The sequence below is a fragment of the Ascaphus truei genome, chromosome 1 (assembly GCF_040206685.1).
Source record: "Ascaphus truei isolate aAscTru1 chromosome 1, aAscTru1.hap1, whole genome shotgun sequence".
NCBI lineage: Eukaryota > Metazoa > Chordata > Amphibia > Anura > Ascaphidae > Ascaphus > Ascaphus truei.
Genome location: NC_134483.1, coordinates 308876735 through 308897102, shown reverse-complemented (window position 1 = coordinate 308897102; position 20368 = coordinate 308876735). Strand labels below are relative to the sequence as shown.

Sequence of the window (20368 nt, the reverse complement as noted above, 5' to 3'; positions counted from 1 at the left end):
AATCTCTAATGACCTAAAGAACTGCATAGATGCCGCTCAATTCGCTGTCCGTCTATTGATCCTCAGTTTTGCCAAATCTTTACATATGGGTAATGTCAATGGTTGCTATAGGAACAAGCATGCTTTGTAAAATATAATACTACAAAATTGTAATGTCAACGTAATATTTATACATTATCAAACTATTTTTTTTTCCTAATGAACAGATTTATTAACAAAAAACACACATGCATGATATTGCCAGAACTGCAGCTTCAATATGTCAATGATCAATACTTGCTAAATCAATATCTAAAACTCTGCATTGCATGATGCACAGAAAGGGTGACTGACATAAATTAGAGATGAAAAATAATAACACTCACATACCGTGGTCATGTTACGTTGTGTGAATTATTGCGACAATGTCCCTTCACATTCATAGAGCAGGATCCTATGATTACATACACACAAAAAAATGTGACACACAAAACGACGAGGATAGATTGTGTTACATGTCAAAAATTCTTATACTTGACAATAACAATCTTACATGTAAAATAAGTGTCGATGACAGTTCTGCGGGTCTCCACCCCACTGGCTGTATGGTCCATAACCCCTGCAGGAGGCACAGGAGGATCCTCCTCTATATCTTGTCTAATGTTGGCAGGAATATTATAACGTATTGCAATGTTGTGCAAAATACAACAACAAATTACAATGTCGGCAACCTTCTCTGGCGAATACTGAAGAGCCCCCCCAGATTTATCCATACATCTAAAGCGACTTTTTAACACACCAAAAGTCCTCTCAATCACCGAACGTGTGGAAACGTGGGCCGCATTATAGCGTTCTTCTGCAAGCGTTAGCGTATTGCCCAGTAGGGTCAGGAGCCATGTCCGCTTCCATAGCCCGAGTCGCCTATAACACAGATATGAATGTTGAGATAGTAGTCTAAAAAACTACACCACATTGACTATTGACTTATAGTACTACATGAACAGGATTCAGCTATGTACAACAGAACTTCACTATTGTGTGATAAAACATTGAACAAGATGCTTAAGTGCCCAACATGGATAATATTTTGTGTATTAGAAATAGAAAGTCAAGATTTGACATATTCTTGTAACATGACATGTAGATACCCCAAAAAATACATATGGACGTGACTAACAAATTAACATAGTAGTGCAATGACTTAACATTGACTGACCCAATAACCAATTGTCCTCGAATTGGCCTGATTCAAATGCATGGAACACTGATGAATTAAGAAGGATATGTGAATCGTGGCAGGCACCTGGAAATAGGGCTACCACACTCATAATTTTCATGTTAGCGTCACATACTATTTGCACATTCAGCGAGTGGTAATGTTTCCTGTTACGGAAATTCCTCTCGACTTCACGCAGCGGGGTCAAAGCAATATGTGTGCAATCTATAGCACCCATCACATTGGGTAGCCCTACTACATTATAAAATGCAGTCTTCAGTGCCTGCCACTCTGTTTGCTCACTAGGAAAATATATATAATCCCTAGCGCGTCTAGTCAGTGCACATAGAAACTGGCTAAGGACCCACGAGAATGTTGGTTGCGAGACCCCGCCTACTATGCCCACAGTTGTCTGAAAAGATGCAGAAGCAAGAAAATGTAATGAGCTCAGCAATTTAACAAAGCCAGGCACTGCATGACTCCTGTCTGTTGTTGGCTCTAAATCTTCTCTTAACACTTCATACAGTTCCAAGACAGCCGCTGAGCTCAATCAATAGTGACGGATGACATCATCCTCACTTAACCCTTCTAGGGAGCATCTTTCGCGGAAGTTTCATGGCGCCAAAGTCCGCCTTACTGCAAGTTGCCTCTCTCTCCTCGCTCTCCTCTCTCTCCTCTCTCTCCTCTCTCTCCTCTCTCTCCTTTCTCTCCTCACCCTCCATTGTAACATAATCTCGCGCCTCCTCCTCACTACAAACTCCAGCACCGCCAAATTGCCAATGACCTCCATTTGACCCTCGAAGGGAAGTGATTGACATGTATCCTTTAAATAGCTGAATCAACAACCAATTATTGTTAACGAGAACACGTGATGTATAGTATGTTGAAAATGTTAATGACAATAATACATGCAGCATTTTGATTTATAAGTAGATATGTGGTTCAAAACTACAATAATGATGTAATAATTCAAAAGCGATGATGTGAGGCCAATATGTATCATTTGTCACAGAAACGCCATAAACATGATATTTGTATCTTACATGTTCAGTCATGAAGGTGTTAAATCACAACAAGTAATTGTTTTTTTCAATCAAGGTGGGACACAAGCCTTGATTCTTATCAGCTTGTTTTGTAAATACATGAGTATTGCCTTCACAATGAACACCCTCCTAACATTTAAGATGACACATTGAAGTATGGAAAATTGATGTCACACAATTATTAATAATTAATTTAGTATCATTTACGTGTTCTCCTTCCATTCAATTCATGCGAATGATCCCCATATCTCCAGGGTAAAGATTAAATATTCAGGGGAACACAGTATGACATCCAGACACCCGTGGTCACCCCCTGGGGTGCCAGGGGGCGCCTGCGAACACCTATACTTCTCACAGGGCCACCCCGCACACATATATAAAAATTCGTATGTGTACTAAAATACATGTTGGATTGATGTGTGGGCACAGGTGTTGTGTGGCTTGTTTATTATTCAAACCAAAATAGGGCACTTTTCATTGTAGTCCGAAGAGGGAGTTAATGGAGTAGGGATCATTAATCCATTAAGTACTATAGCACTTATTAACATATAATGTGATTAAGGGTTATGTGATGTTAGAATGTTTCTTGTTCTCCATATGTATTGTTTGTAACAACGGAGCATTTTTCCAAACATAAGCATCAGGAGCCCCCTCATCGTGGCAACATAGCAAGGGTAAGTGTAAAATTGTAAAACAATTTTTAAGATGCTTATAGTTGTATGTGTAAATCCTATATTAAATATATCTGTATCAGAGTCATTTGTAACATTCATGCACTGTATATCTTAGAGGGGAGTGGGGATGTATGAATTAAAAATATTTTTGGGGGGGTTGGGTGGCACAACATTGTTACAAGAAGTCCTCGGGGACACATGGACAACCGCGGGGACACCCCTTGTCCCGGAGCTCAGCAGGCGAACCCCGCCGGGTCATCCGGAGACACCCGCGGCCCTGTTGTATGGATGTAGTGGCTGCAGAAATGTAAACAATGACATTTTTCTAAGTCCAGCTCCTTTTGCGCCTGCCTTTTGCTGGCGCGTTTGTTTGGCGCATTTTTAAAGGCCGATTCACTTAGCGCTGCTTAGTGAATCGGTAGTACTGGCAAAATTCAGCGCAATAGGCTGATCGTGCGCATTTGCGCCGAGGGCAAAAAAAAACACTTTTAAGACCGATAAAGCACCGTTAGTGAATCGCAATACAGCTTTATCGGGCTTAAAGGGTACTTAGCGCTCTTAAAGCCACTTAACGGAGCTTCGTGAATCGGCCCCAGTGTCTCAAATCATTACAAAATAAAACACGATTGCAATCAAAAAACTTGAAATTTGTAGGAATAGAGATAGTAACAAAAGAATGGAGGGGAAACGACTCTGTCAAAAAAATCTTACAACGTGAGTCGTTTTGGATATATACCTTAAAAACCCTGAGCCCAAAAGGTCTAAACATTGACATTGATCTTGTGTCTTTTCTATGATGTTACTTGACATTAAACAAATATTTGTTCTCTATTGCCATCTGTCTGATATAATAGAATCACATGGCCATGCTAAAAGTTTTGGTACTTCTCTTTGGACATCTATATATATCTTAGAGTTAGTCTTTATTAGTAAGTTTTGTCAATTCTTGGGTGTACGGTTCGCTCTAGTCTCCTTCCTCCCTATGCCATTTAATTTCCTAATTTTTGTTTCATTTTTTATAATTTTTGGTATTTTTCCTTTATTTCCCTCCTCTTGCTCTTAAGAAATAAGATATTACTTGAAGTAATATCAAAATTCATGTTAAGAATAAGTGGTTTCTATCAATTCTACACTGGTATAATTAAATTATGTATGCATTTTCTTGTAAAGATCTAATCTCCTTTTTAGGGGTTAAACACCTGTACTTTGTAACATATTATGTTCTAATACTGATAACATACTCAGACAACAAATCCTATTAAAGTATAGATTATTATTTTGAATATGATCTTTAATAACCAAGATTAATGATCACATGTACAAAATGTAGTGAATTAGTCTTGTTTAATTAATTTTTGGGATAAGATATGTATTTATATATTAATGTAGTCGTCTTTATGATGTATATCTATACATAAAAAACAAGAAGAAAAACTTTGGATATGTCTAAGTAAAAAAGCAAAAGCATTTAATTAAAAAGAAAACAATCTCCTAAACTCTTGGACCAATCAAAGACAGCTAAGATATGTGTAAACTGCTTAAAATGCGTAGGGTTTGCCTTTTTACCCTTCTTGACCCTGTGAAGGATCCGTAGAGAGGACATAGTGATTCCGCTCTGCCATACAGTTTGAGATACCTCGCGCGAGCAGGAACAACGGGAGCGAGTGCGCAGATCAGTTAATGCACAGACCAGGAAATGTTTCGGAGTAGCAGGAGACCCTGATCGAGGTGTACACTTGCTGTAACTGGTGCGGTAGTGCCGCTCGGCAACAGCAGACACCTAAATATCGGAGTCAGGGAGGCCACAGGATCGTAAAACCACCCACTAGGACACACTGGAACTCCCATATACACTAGCTGCACAGAGGGTTATTATACCCTGTGAGGTATGAACAATTATAATCGATCCCATATCGATGTCCTTATTCATTGAAGGCATCAGTTATTGTGAGAGACAATATGATTCCAACAATTAATTTAAAAGGTCCACCTTAAAGTATCAAATTTGGAGGACATTTCAACAATATTCTGCGTTGGACATTATTCTAAGAAGTAATCACACTAGAGTATTTACATATCCATCTATACTCCATCATTCTTGAAAGATATTCATTCCCAATTTAAAGGAGGTTTACACTATTATCTCTCACAGTGATCCATACCACCATATGTATCACCATTAGAGCACATGGGACTTCTATTTTATTAGATGTACTGTGTTTATACAATATTGTGTCTTATGAAATCCTTATATTGATTAAGATATATAGGTTTTAAATCATTTTTTGTACTTAAATTTGCTGTCATATCTGTTGCCTTTCTATGCACTAAGCAGCGATAAGCCACTTATCGCCACCTTATCGTCAAAAAAAGCCTACTGCTATTCAGTAAGCCCCGATAACTCGGCAATAAGAGAGCTTTACGGCAAAAAAATTTGGCGGACAAAAAAAACGCGAAACACGTGCCGACAAGCCACTTATCACCCGTTTTTCAAACTTGTGCTATTCTAGTAGCCCCGATTAGCTTATCGAGGGTAATCGTGGCTCTAGAATAGTGATCTCCTCTGAAAATCGTCTCGCCAGGAAAAGTTGGCAAGCGGGTGGTGGGAAGCTGCCGATAAGCGGCAAGATGGTGCTGTACTTAGAAAAAATTAATACATTTTTTCCTACATGGGATTGATGCCGGGAGACTCCAGAGCTGATATCCGTGAATATCGGCACCGGAGACCCACGGCATCATTCCCATGCAATAAAAATGCATTTACAGTCAACTTCATTACCTTGCTAAGGCAATGAAGGGGTTAAGGAACAACCGCAGCTTTATTGGGGGCAGAGGAGGGTTAGTGAAGCGGGTACTTGCCCTTCATTCACCCCACTCTTCCCCCAATAAACATTACAAAATTTACTAACCGCAATACACAACCCACACCCTGTGCCCCCACATAAAACCATCATTTATTTTTTGATACACAGGATTGATAAAAGAGGCCGACAGGGGTCCCGGGTGGTCCCTGCGGATGTCAGTGGGCCTCTAGGTGGTCCCAGTGGGTGTCAGGGGGTCCCTGGGTAGTCCCAGGATGTATTTGGTTGTCCACGGGTGCTCCCCATGGGTGTCCGGGGGTCCTCGCTGGTCTGCGGTACCACTCCTGTATCAAAAAATGAAATTTGGAATCCATAGCAATAAATACACCCCCCCCCCAACAAATACAGTACAGTAGGGGCAAAATAACTATTATTCAGATATGGATAATAGCTCAGTAGCCCCTTATTAAATCAAACATTAGCCAGGCAGCATAAATAAAGTAAATAAACCTTTCAACTTACCCCTGCCATCATGAAGGGCGTCCTCATCAGCATACTGCAATATTTCTAGGCTGGGTAGGTTTACCATATACATTTTAGAAATATTCAGAAATATATTTTAAATAATATTTTAGAAATATTTCAAAGCAAGTATAAACCAACCTCACACTGATGATACCCATCAAGGTTGAAACATGTTTGTGAGTGGTTTGTACTTGCTTTGCTACTCCCATGCTGTGTTTAAAATCTGTGTGAACGGCGATGCATCAGCTTAAATGGGCTCCATGTGAATGGATATTCCAGACAAAAGGTGACACATTGTGTGCTCATTTGCATGTCATTTCCCCGAATCCCTTCCTGCAGTGGGAGCACTGTATGCGAGGTGATAATGGTTGAAAGGCAGGGTTGCAGACCTGTCTAAGACATGTGAATGTGCTCACAAGTGATATTCTTTATTGGCTTTATGCTAACAGTGGAGGTTTTCTGTCACCTTTTTCACCAACCATAACTTAAAATTTATATATATATATATATATATATATATATATATATATATATATATATATATATATAATATATATATATATAGTGTAACTGAGCAGATGGCACACAAATACAAATGAAGACAGGTGCTAGTCCCATATGAATAAGTATAATCAAAGGCTCCTTACCAGGCAGACCAAAGAGTCCAGAGAATCCAAAGTACACGCAGCAAGGACAGCACACTTGGTATCAAAGAAAAAATTATATTGAATAGCAGGCACATACACCATGTGTATGAACGCAGTTCCGTTCCCTGGAACCTGGAACGGAACTGCGTCATCACGCAAGCGCATGACGGGCCGTATCGAGCGCTGATACACATTGCGGCCAGCAGAGATTGGAGATTTTCCTAAAACTCAAAGACTGCATCATTGATTTTAAGGAGCCTTTCTAATCATGCACCAGAGAACATCTACCAGCAGCTTCAAGTGAGATTTGGACTGCAGGGTCTGGAGGCTTAGTGACCAGAGTTGTCGGTGATATATTTCACACACTGCTTGATTTTAACCTACCCTTGTGAGTGGATTTTCTATCCCCCTTCCCCTTCCCAATAAATGTACTGTATTACGCTATGGGGCGTGCACTCTCTCTCTTTTTTCTTTTCTAATAGGTATCATCTAGATGTGGTTCATCCTATTTGAGAGCTGCCGGAGATCCCCTCATACCAGGACTATTTTTTTCCTATTTAAGGATTTTCACTCAAGGACTGGTTTTTATATCAATTTTTCTTTTTGCTTGTATTTTATGTCATCACATGTTTTTGGAGTGTTGTCTTAATTTGTTTTTCACGAAATAGGAGCACATAATATATGTTTTATATATATTTATTTTAAATTGTAGTATACACATTTACATTTTTAGTGATTTTTCCTATTTAGAAATATTCATTTAAATTATCATTAATAATATTCTTACACCTGTCCAACACTTCTTATTTGGCGCTACTTCACTCCCTTTTCTTTTATTTATATTTATATATATATTATATGTGAATGGAAGCCACTCTACAAATGAATGGGTGTAGGGTGGCTTAACCCATTAATTACTTTAGCGCTTATTAACCGTTATTGTTATTAAGGGGTTAAGTAACACCAGAATATATTTTTTATTTCTTTGTGTGCCAACGGACTTTGATGGCTTAGGGGCTTCCTACTGCTGATGTAAGTACAGCTGTCTTTCTTTTATAATGCTAGTTAATGTTTTTAATAAGGACAAATAATCTGGATAATAGTTATTTTGCCCATTACTTTACTTTATGTGTGTTTGGTGCTGGGGGAGGGGGGAGTTCTTTTATTTAAATGTAGGAGCATGTATATTTTTTTACATACAGGGTTGGTTCCTTAGGTCTGCGGAGACCTCTGGAGACCACCTGAGGTATTCTTGGACTTCACACGGGTAGAAGGCTGCCGGGTCAACAGGGGACACCTGTGGGGAAGAACCGGTGGCCCCACATCTGTTGGGGGGACCGTGTAACCATATGGACCACCCAAGGGCCCCCAGACCCCGTGGGAACCACCCGAATACCCTCAGACAGCTGTGTGGCTGACCCGGGGACCCCAGACACCCGCGGGCCTACCTGTGGAGACCCCATTTGTATAGTTTATTAATTATTGTTATGTTTATTGCGGGTCTGTGTATTGTTTTGAATGTGGGTATTGGGGGTAGGGGGTATTGTCCCCAAGGGAGGGAGGGTAGGTTAATAACCGCTACAGTGATTAAGGGGTTAGGGGACATTACATTGGCTCTTTGTATGCTTGTGTGTGTTTTTCAGCACCCAAGGCCATGGACGGTGACTAAGTTGAGGATGGCCTTCATCGTGGCTGGCGGCCAAGGGTGAGTGCAAGATGTATTTATTTTATTTATTGGGATTCATGTATTTTAAATGGGCAAATGCACTATTATCCATATGTGGATAATAGTTATTTGGGCCATTACTATTACTGTATTTGTGAGAGGGCGGATGGGGCGGGATGTATTTATTTAAAAGTATTTATGTGTTTTTAATTATTTTTTTGGGGCACTGAATTGATACTGTCGGCAAGCGGGGACACTTGTGGGGAACACCCAAGGGCCACCGCCAGCCTATAGTGTCATTGCTGTGCATCCCAAAAATTACATCAATGTACTGTATGTTAGGGACCTTAAGGGGTTGTTGGTGTATTACATACTGTGGCAGGACAGACTCGCGGAGGGGTCAGTAAGACGCTAGACATGATGGGAAACTTTAAACTGTAGTGGTTTATTAGCCACAACCATCTAAAGTACGGGTGCACTGTCCCTTTAAGAAACCAAATTATAGAAAATAAAACCTATTCCCGTTAGGGATACTAACTCAACTTCTTGAGCCCTTACTAACAGGGCAGCCAGCTAATCTGGTTATTCCCAAAACATGTGCTCCACAAAGTATAACAATAAAGTATAACAATAAAGTCTTATCTGTATTGTAGCTCCAATAGCAAACAGGAACGCCGGTTCCGGGGAGCAGGCTGTGTCCAGCTCGCAGCAATCATTATCTTTATCCTAGGTTGGGGTCCCAGCTGGTCCCACCAGCAAAGCTCTTCGCAGGACTGGGGGACCAGAGCTACAGCTAGGGCTTCCTAGCCGTGAGAAGTCTCTCCATCCTCCTGGGGAAAAACAAGCTCATCTTGTGTGAGACACTTCCTGCTTTTTAAACCTGCAGTCTCTCAGGCATCCTGCCTAATTAGGCTGCAGGTGTATGCAGTTCTCCAACTGTAGGTTAACTGGTTTAGTGCTGGAAAGTACACACATCCTCCATTCCAGCTTACTGAGTCATTGACTCTGTCACATATCCCTCCCCCCAGCGAAACATTGTCCTGTGAGCAGCCCGTGCACCATTCCCGTGCACCAGCATCTTTGTCGAAAATGTCCGTCGGCCCTTCCCTCCCCCCTTTTTTTTCTTGCCTTCCAATTTAGGCATTTTCTTTTTGGGGTAATTACCAGGCCATCTGGGCCTGAAGACTGGTATCTCACTATCTCCTTGTCTAGTGCCAGTTTAAGGTTGACGCTCTGCTTTTGTTGTGTCTCTTCTTGAGAAATATTTTTCTTTTTCTTCTTCTTTCTCTTTGCTTTATTAGCTCCAGAGACATCAGTGGTACTGGGCACATACCCACTGGTATCAGCTTCCACATCTTGCTTGTACTCACAATGCGTTGCTTGCTTTTGCAGCTGTGGGAGACAATATTCAGCATATTGCTCCTGTTGCCACTATTTATATTTGAGAATTTGGGGACACACCTCTCCCGTGTGTCCTGGTTCATGACAGCCCCAGCATACTGAATCCTTTAGAAAGTCACCTGGTTTCCTTCTAGCCGGCACGGCTCCGAATTCCTGGTCACTGACTCCAAGGTTATGGGGTCCTGCGCTCTGGACACTGGTCACTTTTGCAGCTTTCATCTGCGGCTACGTCTCTCTTCTCGGGGCCACATATGTGTCATCATCATCATCCTCATCTGGCCTGAAGGGACACTGTTTTGTATGATTACGTACATTGCAAAACTGACACTTGACGGTGGCCATTTTAAAACCCTGTTTTTTTTCCCCCACACCCGACGGGGCAGACTTTGCACAACACACGTAAGTTGTACGTGCTTTACAATATTTGAACCTTCTGGGTTCTTCTTAGGGCAACTTCTTTGCAAAAATCCATTTTCACTTTCTTTTATACCAGACAGGGCAAACTTTACACACAGCACTTGCTAGCTGCAAATTCACTCACTTCAGCAAAAGGCATTAGTTTTACACAGCAATCCTTTCATACCTGACGGGCAAACTTTACACTCAGCACTTGCTAGCTGTAAATTCCATGCTTCAGCAAAATCATTTTTTTTGTTTTCTGCTTGAGTTCAGTGTCTCAACAAACCTTCATCTACTGACCCCCAGAGGCGTAGCATCCCACTTCTGGCACCACCTCGTGGAGGGGTCAGGACGGCCTCGTGGAGGGGTCAGTAAGACGCTAGACATGATGGGAAACTTTAAACTGTAGTTGTTTATTAGCCACAACCAACTAAAGTACGGGTGCACTGTCCCTTTAAGAAACCAAATTATAGAAAATAAAACTTTTCCTGTTAGGGAAACTAACTCAACTTCTTGAGCCCTTACTAACAGGATAGCCAGCTAATCTGGTTATGCCCAAAACATGTGCTCCACAAAGTATAACAATAAAGTCTTATCTGTATTGTAGCTCCAATAGCAAACAGGAACGCCGGTTCCGGGGAGCAGGCTGTGTCCAGCTCGCAGCAATCTTTATCTTTATCCTGGGTTGGGGTCCCAGCTGGTCCCAGCAGCAAAGCTCCTTGCAGGATTGGGGGACCAGAGCAACAGCTAGGGCTTCCTAGCCAGGTGAAGTCTCTCCACCCTCCTGGGGAAAAACAAGCTCACCTTGTGTGAGCTACTTCCTGCTTTTTAAACCTGCAGTCTCTCAGGCATCCTGCTTAATTAAGCTGCAGGTGTATGCAGTTCTCCAACTGTAGGTTAACTGGTTTAGTGCTGGAAAGTACACTTATCCTACATTCCAGCTTACTGAGTCAGTGATTCAGTCACAATACATATATATATATATATATATATTATATATATATTTATATACTGTGGCTAGCGGGGATGGGTGCAGTGGGTATTAGCCCCAACGGTGGGTGTTTAGGGTTTGCGGGTGGGTAGCTGGAAGGCTTAACCCCTTCATGTCCGTAGCGGTATTAACCACTAAGGTAATAAAGGGGTTAAGTCTACCCACAACCCCCCCCCCCCGCAAGCCATAAACACCCTGTGGAGCTTACAATCTATGTTTTTGGTGCCTGAGGCACAAGGAGATAAAGTGATTTGCCCAAGGTCTCAGGGAGCTGACACCAGGAATTGAACCAGGTTCCCCTGCTTCAAACTTAGTGCCAGTCAGTGTCTTTACTCACTGAGCCACTCCTTCTCCCATTCAGGCGTTTTCAGGCGTTTTCAGGCGTTTCAGGCATGCTCCTATTCAGCATAATCTCAGAGGGGTGTCTCTCTCTCTCTGGGCATTTTCCGTTCGTGTTAACATTTAATGATATGATACCTCTTATTTAGTGTTGCAGTACGTGACAGAGAGAAACTCGGATGCAACATACAGTAGTTAGTATCTTTCTGGCATACTCCCGTTCCGCTCGCTTGTCCTGGTGCCTCTCACACACTGGTCGAGTATTTTCATTCTTTTGCAGCAGATTGCTCTTTCCCATAGAGAAACTCAAAGAGAGAGAGAGAGAGAGAGAGAGAGAGAGAGAGAGAGAGAGAGAGAGTTTAGATTTTTTTTAGAAGGTTGTCTTTTGGATCCCTATATTTTATTTTGTATGATGTTGATTTTAAAATGATTTTAATATTAGTAAATTATAATATAAGTTTTATACTTAACTATTATCTGATTTTTCTTTTTAAGAAATAGCCCTTAGGGTATTTAGGTAGCTTTAGATTTTTATAGATGTTTTTCTATGTATTTAACACTTATGTATTTTAATATTGGGATAGGTAAATTGATCTAGAAATATCCTCCCTCTTTAAGAATATGGAAATATCCTTTTAATAAAAACTAATATATATATATTTTTAATACACCATTGTTGTGGTATATGAATAGGCATTTGTACTAAAACTAATTTGTAGGCATATAAATGCATGAAATAATATACTTTTATATTTATGGAAGTCTATACAGGATTTGGGATGAGATTAACACATTACCAATAGGATTGTCAATAGTTTTACAGTATATGGTGTATTTATTGTTCATGCATATTTTAAGATGATTACAGGTAAATAAGCACATTTAGAATTGTGTGTATGTATTTAGCAATACAATCTTGTTTATTTAATATTAGATATGTTTTTTATTGTTTATATCACTAAGGAGTTAATAGATTTTTGAGAAATGAGGGAGGAGATTCGCACTATAAAAGGGAGAGAGCTGATAGGATTCGAAATTCCCTGATGAAGCCAGAACTTGATTGGTAAAACGCGTTGGAAGACAAGACATCGCAGCATAGTCTTTTACTATTGGACAACAGGATCTGTGACTGAAAAAGAGGCTTGCAGTTAGAGGCATCAAGACAAATGAAGGAATGGGAGTATGCCAGAAAGATACTAACTAGGCTGCATCCAAGTTTCTAGCTTTCATGGAGTGCAACACTGAATAAGAGGTATTATTTCCTTGAATGAGAACATGAACAGACACGTGTGGAGAGATAGAGGGGCACCTCGGTATGCTGAACAGGAGAACATCTGAAAATAGCTAAAGGGGTTAAAATAGACGGCCTGAAGTCACTATGGACTATTATTCACTGTTATTCACTCCTTGATATATATTATACATCTATGTGAGTGTAAAACATTTTTAATTTGAATTCTTATAAAATCATTGGTACTATAGAATACAGCATATTTCTTCACATTTATTTCTTGTTTTTATATCCATTGAATGTGTCCATTGAGTAGCGCATTGCTTTCATTTTGAAGAATTCTTTGGGACAGTTTTTTAATACTTGTGTTGGAAGGCTATTTGTGAAAAGCAGCATCAGAGGACTGATTTTTGTTTTGACAATAATTATACTCCCTGGAGCAAATACATGTCAGTTTATGTATTCACTGTGTCATATATTTGTTTTCACTTGTGTACTGTATAAATAGTGAGGGTAATATCCATACTTGTTAGATATTTGTATAGGGTAATTTTCTTGACACTATGATTACACATTTGTTCATACATTTTACCCAATTTTTTTTATTGGTGTACACTATCACTAGTAGAGTAGTGCTAGAGGAAGTTTTTGCTTTTTTGTTTCTTTGTTTATTAGGCACAGCATGACGACGATGACGATGATGACGATGATGACGATGATGACGATGATGAATATGATGACGGTGATGACGGTGATGACGACGATGATGAAATAGTGGAAATGGTTGATAAAGAACTTCTAGGTTATCAGTATGAAACGGAGAGATAAATATCTCCAGGCTACACATTAAACACTTGATTCAAAGACCGAAATAAATACTTTTTGACCCATGGTGAAGGGACTGTGGAAAATTGCAAGGAGAAGCTAATTTATTGTGTCCAGACAGTGTTGGAAAAGGAGGAAAAGCAGAGTGAAGAGGATAATGAAGAGCAGCCTCAGTGGGCATACACTCCACACATAAACTGACAACAACACAGTGGTCATCATCACTGCTTTTCTCCTCTCAGGCCCAAGTGAAGGGACTTTTGGTATTGGTGGTAGTAACCTCAGTAGAAGTCGTGACCCATCAAATTTTTTGTGTTGCGCCCCCCCCCTGGCTGCTCTCACCCACTGCTTGCGCCCCCCTTACCTAGTCTGAAGCGTCAAATGACACCACGTGGTCATGTGACGCCCATGTTGCCAATGACGTCTATACAGGACGTCATGTGAGTCCCGGTAAGTGAAGTGCAGAGGCCTTGCGTGGTCCCCTTGCATTTAATTGGGGAAGAGTGTGGGCCTCTGTAACCGCCACGTCCCCCCAAAAAAATCTTGCGCACCCCTGGTTTAGAGTTTACCTCCCTTCCAGTGGGCATTACAGTGGGGTGGTCGATAACCCTCCATTTTAATTATTTTACTTTTAACGTCCATCCTTTACATAGTAGGTGAGTTTGAAAAAAGCCATAAGTCCATCAAGTTCAATATTTACCTCCCTTATTTAGTGCACTGTATATTCCAGTTACAGTGCACTTGTAAATTATTATTGTGCACTTGTAAATATTATTATTTCTTTATGTGGTTCTTTTTTTCCAATTTGGTCCTTAAAAAATAATAGGATTCCATTACCAAAGATTAAACCTGTATAAAATAATCAACTGCTACAACAGCCACCAGTGTAACAGTTAGGTTGGCAAACTTGAGAGCTCTTTACACAGACTGATTTGCATCTTACTGTATTTGTTTGCACAAAGTCAGAGAGATAAATCCAACATGATGCCCCACCCTGCCGACCCCACAGCAACGTAAATTCTCACAGGCCCCTAGACAATGCAGCCCTGCCAAATGCCGCCATCCCCCGATTCATACCTGGCACTAAAACCCGCCCTTTTCTATAACATCCAACACCTGTGTGCAACTACGTGTGACTTCACACCCCCGCAGTGCATACCTCAGCAATCCCTGGCATACATGACAAAGGCAGAGCAGGGACGACTCCCCCCGCTGTGCTTCAGGAGACATGTCTCTGCGGGCTCTGTGTAGCAAGATAGATTCTAGTGGCTGGAGATAGACAGACCTCATAGTACATGGTCAGAAGTATCAGGAATGTGCAGGGTCAGGTAGGCATGGGTCAATGCAGGCATAAGGCAGATAGAGTGGTAAGACAGGAATGGGTCAAAGCAGGTAGGTCTAAGGTTGCAGGATACTTCAAGTCACAGTTGCCAAACAAATAAGTTTATCTGGCAAAGGACAGAAGGAAAGGGATGGCCTTAGGTAGAAAGTGAGTTTTGGGGTCAGTAAGGGCTGATCCAGAACAGCTGAGTGAAGCAACACCAGTAGTACAGTAGCAGAAGCTCAAAGGAACACTGAGGCCATGGAGCATTCCAGGTGTTGATCTAGCTCCCTGTCAGAGCTGCTATTCTGAGCAGCTGAGGTCGCAGGTTCAAGTCATGGCTGGCCTAGAAGACACTTTCCTCCTCACTAACTCCAGATTCCCCTCCAACAGAATCTTCCTTGCCAGAGTCCCAACAAGCTTGACCACCCTGGCCCTTTATCCTAATCCCCTCTCTATCCCTTCTCGGCATGTGGACAACCCCTGACTTCCCCCCCTCTGATGTCACGTGGTGGCCCCACTCTGCCACTGGAACCTGCACCTGAGCTCCTTCTTCTTCTGCTGCTGCCTCTATTTGCTTACTCCACCAGTCGTACTGGGCCTGGATCCACCGAGTTCTTCCCTGAAGCCAGAGCCAATGTCAGTGCCACCCCTTCTTCTGCTAACCTTGCCTCCACACTACCACCAATGTCCTTGGCCAAATCATCCTGCTCAGCCACTCTGGATCACATCCTGAATTTAGGCCTTGCTGTTGCCACCATGAACCTGCAGACCCCACGTTGCCTCTTGGGGTGATCCCTCTGACCTTGTCCTCCTGCTTACTGACATGCATGGGCCTTCTCTACAGTCAATGTCACCATTGGAGTATCAACAGGACGAGAAATGTAAGTATTCTACCCCACCATTTAAATAACCTCCATGGCCCCCTACTCTCTTGCCCTGACATCACAATGTCCACGGGAGGGGTCCCTCAGTATTAAGTCATGCACCTATCCCCTTACAAGTCCAGGTCTTTCAAACTTGAGGATAAGCCTTTCTTGGACTTTGGCTTGGATTTGATTTTGAAATTCTTAGTGTACAGAATTCAAAGCCGCAAACCTGCCCAACCTTACAAGTTATAAAGCAGCTTAATTATTACATCTCAAACTACCACACCTTTTTTCTGTACTTATCTTTAATAAAGAAGCTGGACCGTTCTTGTTTTTCAAAGGGTCCATCATTTCTGCTATGGTTGCACAGCAACCCTAAAGTCCTTGGCATTATCAAATTCACATTTTATTAAAACATGTGTCTATTTTGCACCTGAGAAATATTTTAAATGAAAACATCACAACTTTTCTTATGAAATAGAATATAATCAAAAATATATATTTTAAAAGCTTTCATGGAAATCCCATTTTTTATTATGGTCTCTGTTATGGAACGGGGAAAAAAACAAGCAGAATAAAGGTTAATCCTCCATGCTACCTCTTCCCATCAATAAGGCAACCCTGAGTTAAGGGTTAACTTGCCATTCTAGGGTAGGTGAGTTCCCCAACCCTAGTTATACATTACTTTAAGTTACATATTATATCTGTGTGTTTTGCAACTGTTTTGGTTTATTTTTTGTGACTTATTGTATGACTGAGCCTGGGACAAGGACTGTGTTTCAGGCATAATATGAGTCAGGGGGCTGGTCATTATGTGGGCCAGAGGCTGTTTCAAGGGACAATAGCAGACTAGGGAAGGACACACCCGTCTGCTATGAGAGTACACACTTCAAGACTGGATCACTGTTCTCTCCCAGGCAGCAAGGCGTCCAGCCCTGTGGGGTGCCTAGAACAGATCTCAGGGACCCGCATTCAGGTCACAATCCTGTTATAATGGTTCATATTGGTCGTTCTAATTTCCCACACTCCCAGGCTCTACCATTCAGGGCTTTCCTTTGGCACTCGGCTCATCCCTCTCTCTGGATTGGTCCATTCTGATTGCCCCTCTCACTCGGAATTGGCTCAGTGGATACTGCTGATTGGTCAGTACTGGTCATCCATGATTCAATCACTGCTCCACAGAAGTGACTAGAGAGCATCGTATCCCTGTACTTTAAGGACCACAGAGCAGTGCCCCTTGTTACTCGGAAGCGGTATTCACTGACTTTGATCCAGGGTAAGCTGGCTTTGGCAGCACTCTTGTGGATTATTGTTTTGTTTTTGTGCTTGTTGCTTACTGTTGGCTCCAGCCAAATAAACTCACGTTTATTAACGACTGTGTTTTGCTAAGTAATTGCGATCCCAAGGGAGTCTTGTCAACCCAATCATGACAGTGTCCTTCTTTAATTGGTAGTTGATACTTTAGATGTTATCAAGTTAAAAATACAATTATACCTTCTGGGACAATGTCAGAATGAAGGTTTTAGAATTGGATGGGCTGATAAATAATGTAGCAAAGGAGGGGAGAAAACGGAGCACTAGATCCACGAGGCTATGCCAAAAAATGCAAGGATGCGTTCCCACAGTGCAGGCTTATTTAATGGTCAGATACAAAAAAGATACACACCAACGCGTTTCGGACTACAACAAGTCCTTTCTCAAGGTGAATAAAATACTTACCCCCCTGGAGTGTTATTTATATGAATTACCTGCACCTCTGTGCCAATCGCGGCACTTCCGCATTGATCACGTGATCGGAGCGTCAAGCGTCATTGCGTGGTGGTGCGTCATCTCACGCATGGGGTATCGCGCCTGGACACACACAGGACCTAGTCAGGGAACGAGTGAAGCATGAAGACGTGACCACAAGTGCCCTGAACTGTGTCTCATGCCTTGCCCAATGCGAGAGTCCCAGCGCGTGAATGGGTGTGACGTCATCACGTCACGCTAGATGAGGGATGATTGGGAGGTGTAATTGAAAAAAACTTGAAAAAACTTTATTGAATACACACACTCCAAAGGGGGAACATCAAGGTAAACTTAATGAAAAATTAAAAAGACATGACAAGTGTTATAAAAAGACAAACGTTTAAAAAAACAATAACTGTTTAACATTAATTAAATGAACAACCTTTGATATTGGGTATTGTTATCAAAATATCATGGTAACGATGGGTGTGCATGGGGTTGAGTGATTACACTTAATGTATACATTAGTATATGGCAAGAAAACATACAAAATATATTCACTAATTTAGGTTTGCTTTTTAGAACAACCCCAATGCCCCTAAGGAAACTGACATAGGACTGAATGGGTGACAAATTGTTAATGAGAATTGTACAATCCTGATCTTAATTCGAATAGGGTTATGTACATATTGTGCATTAAGTAATAAGATCTAATATAAACCTAGTTGGACATCAATACTTTACAACTTGATTTTGGTCACTCTGTAGGAGGGACAATCTGTGAGGTAGTATTTGAAATATGTAATAATTATCAGGGTTGTGCAATGTCTCTATTATATGGCACAAATATATTGTATAACGGAAAATTAACATTTTTATATTTTATGCACAGTCCCTGAAAATCAATTCCATAATGTTTCAACATTATTCTCGGACAATTATATCTAAGCAACAACACTCGAAGGAGCATACATTTTAGGTATTAGAACAGGTTTTATGTGTCGAACAAGAGAGATCCTATATCCCAATCGGAATTTAAACCGTGAGGGATCCGTGTCTGTAAGGTGAAAATCCAATATAGTTCTCTCTTGTTCAGAACATTCAACCTATTGCCCCCTCTCGTGGGGAATGGTACATGTTCTATACCTTGGCAGGTTAAATTGTTAACATTGCCCAAGCTACAATGTGTGAAATGATTGGACACTGGGTGACTGGTATCTTTTTTTGCAATAAGGCGCAGATGTTCTAATATACGAACTTTGAGACATCGTATAGTGCGGCCGACATACTGCTTGCCACAGCCACATTTGAGCAGGTACACCACGTGTGTGGTGTCACAATTAATGAAATGTTTCAACCGAAATTTGTTTTTAGTTTTAAATGAAATGAATTCAGTAGTTTGATTCATAAATTTACAAATTTTACATTTTGAACACTTATGGTTACCCAGGGGTGACCTATTGACAGGTACTAACTCCGAAGAGAACATGCTTGCAGAGACATAGTTAGCTATTGTTTTAGCCCTCCGAAACACGAATCTAGGACCCTCCTCATAAATAGAGTGTAGTATTGGATCTGCTGCCAACACTGCCCAATGTTTTTTGACTATGTGTTTGATAGTCATTGCTTGATTACTGTGTTGAACAATAAAGTATGGTGATTGGGAATGTTTCATTTTTCTATTTTTACTCCTGTCCAGGAGATCCTCTCTACTCATCAAATTAACTTCTTCAAATGCTTTATTAAGATCTTTCTTATTGTACCCCCTAGCTTCAAAACGACTCATCAGGTCAAGGGATTGTATGAGAAAATCTTCATTTTTTGTACAAATTCTTTTTAATCGTATTAGTTGGCCTTTTGGAATGCCCCTAATGAGTGATTTAGGATGGCAGCTGTCAGCACGTAGCAGTGTATTACGTGAGTTTGATTTCCGATAAACAGTGGTGGTGATATTTTTGTGCATATCAATAAATAAAAATAAATCTAAGAAGTGAATATGGTGAAAGTCATAATTTGCCGTGAATTTTAGATTTAAGTGATTATCATTAAGGTGCTCAATAAATAATAAGAGTGAGTGTTCATCCCCATTCCAAATAAAGATAAGGTCGTCAATGTAACGTTTGTAAAAAGTGATAAGGTGTCTAAAGGGATTTTTTTCCCCAAACACGTGGACCGACTCCCACCAACCTAGGAACAAGTTTGCGTAGGAGGGGGCAAAACTTGTCCCCATGGCGGTACCACGTGTTTGTAGAAAAAATCCCCGTCGAACATAAAGTAGTTGTGGGTTAACAAAAAATGTATCGCATTCAAAATAAAAGTGCTCTGTGCCGGTGGTAAATCTGAATGTTGTAAATAAAACCTGACAGCTGCCATCCCATGTTCATGCAGTATAACTGTACTGCACCGACACACTTTATTCGAGCAAATACCCAGTATGTACCTGGCAGATACCTGGAATGCGCCGCTCCTCACCTCTGACAAGCCCCGTTGCGTTTGCCTTCCCAGCCTGGGTTCATGCCTGGCTGACGGGCGGCTGATCTGTTAAATGATAATGATTAGGATTTAATAGGCTGCAATGCTTCGCGTGTCTACCAGATGGCATAAATTCATGAATTGTAATGCAGTATATATATATATACTGTGCAGTATTGCAGCCAGCGGGAATAAAATGCTTCAATCCCTGCTTGGAAAATACCTCAATGCACTCGGGCAG

The 20368-nt window shown here is 41.1% G+C and overlaps 1 protein-coding gene across 4 annotated transcripts in view; it reads right to left on the bottom strand.

Moving 5' to 3' along the window:
• NRG1 (neuregulin 1) overlaps window positions 1-20368 on the bottom strand; it is a 1149853-nt gene that overhangs the window by 333760 nt on the left and 795725 nt on the right. The window lies entirely within an intron of this gene.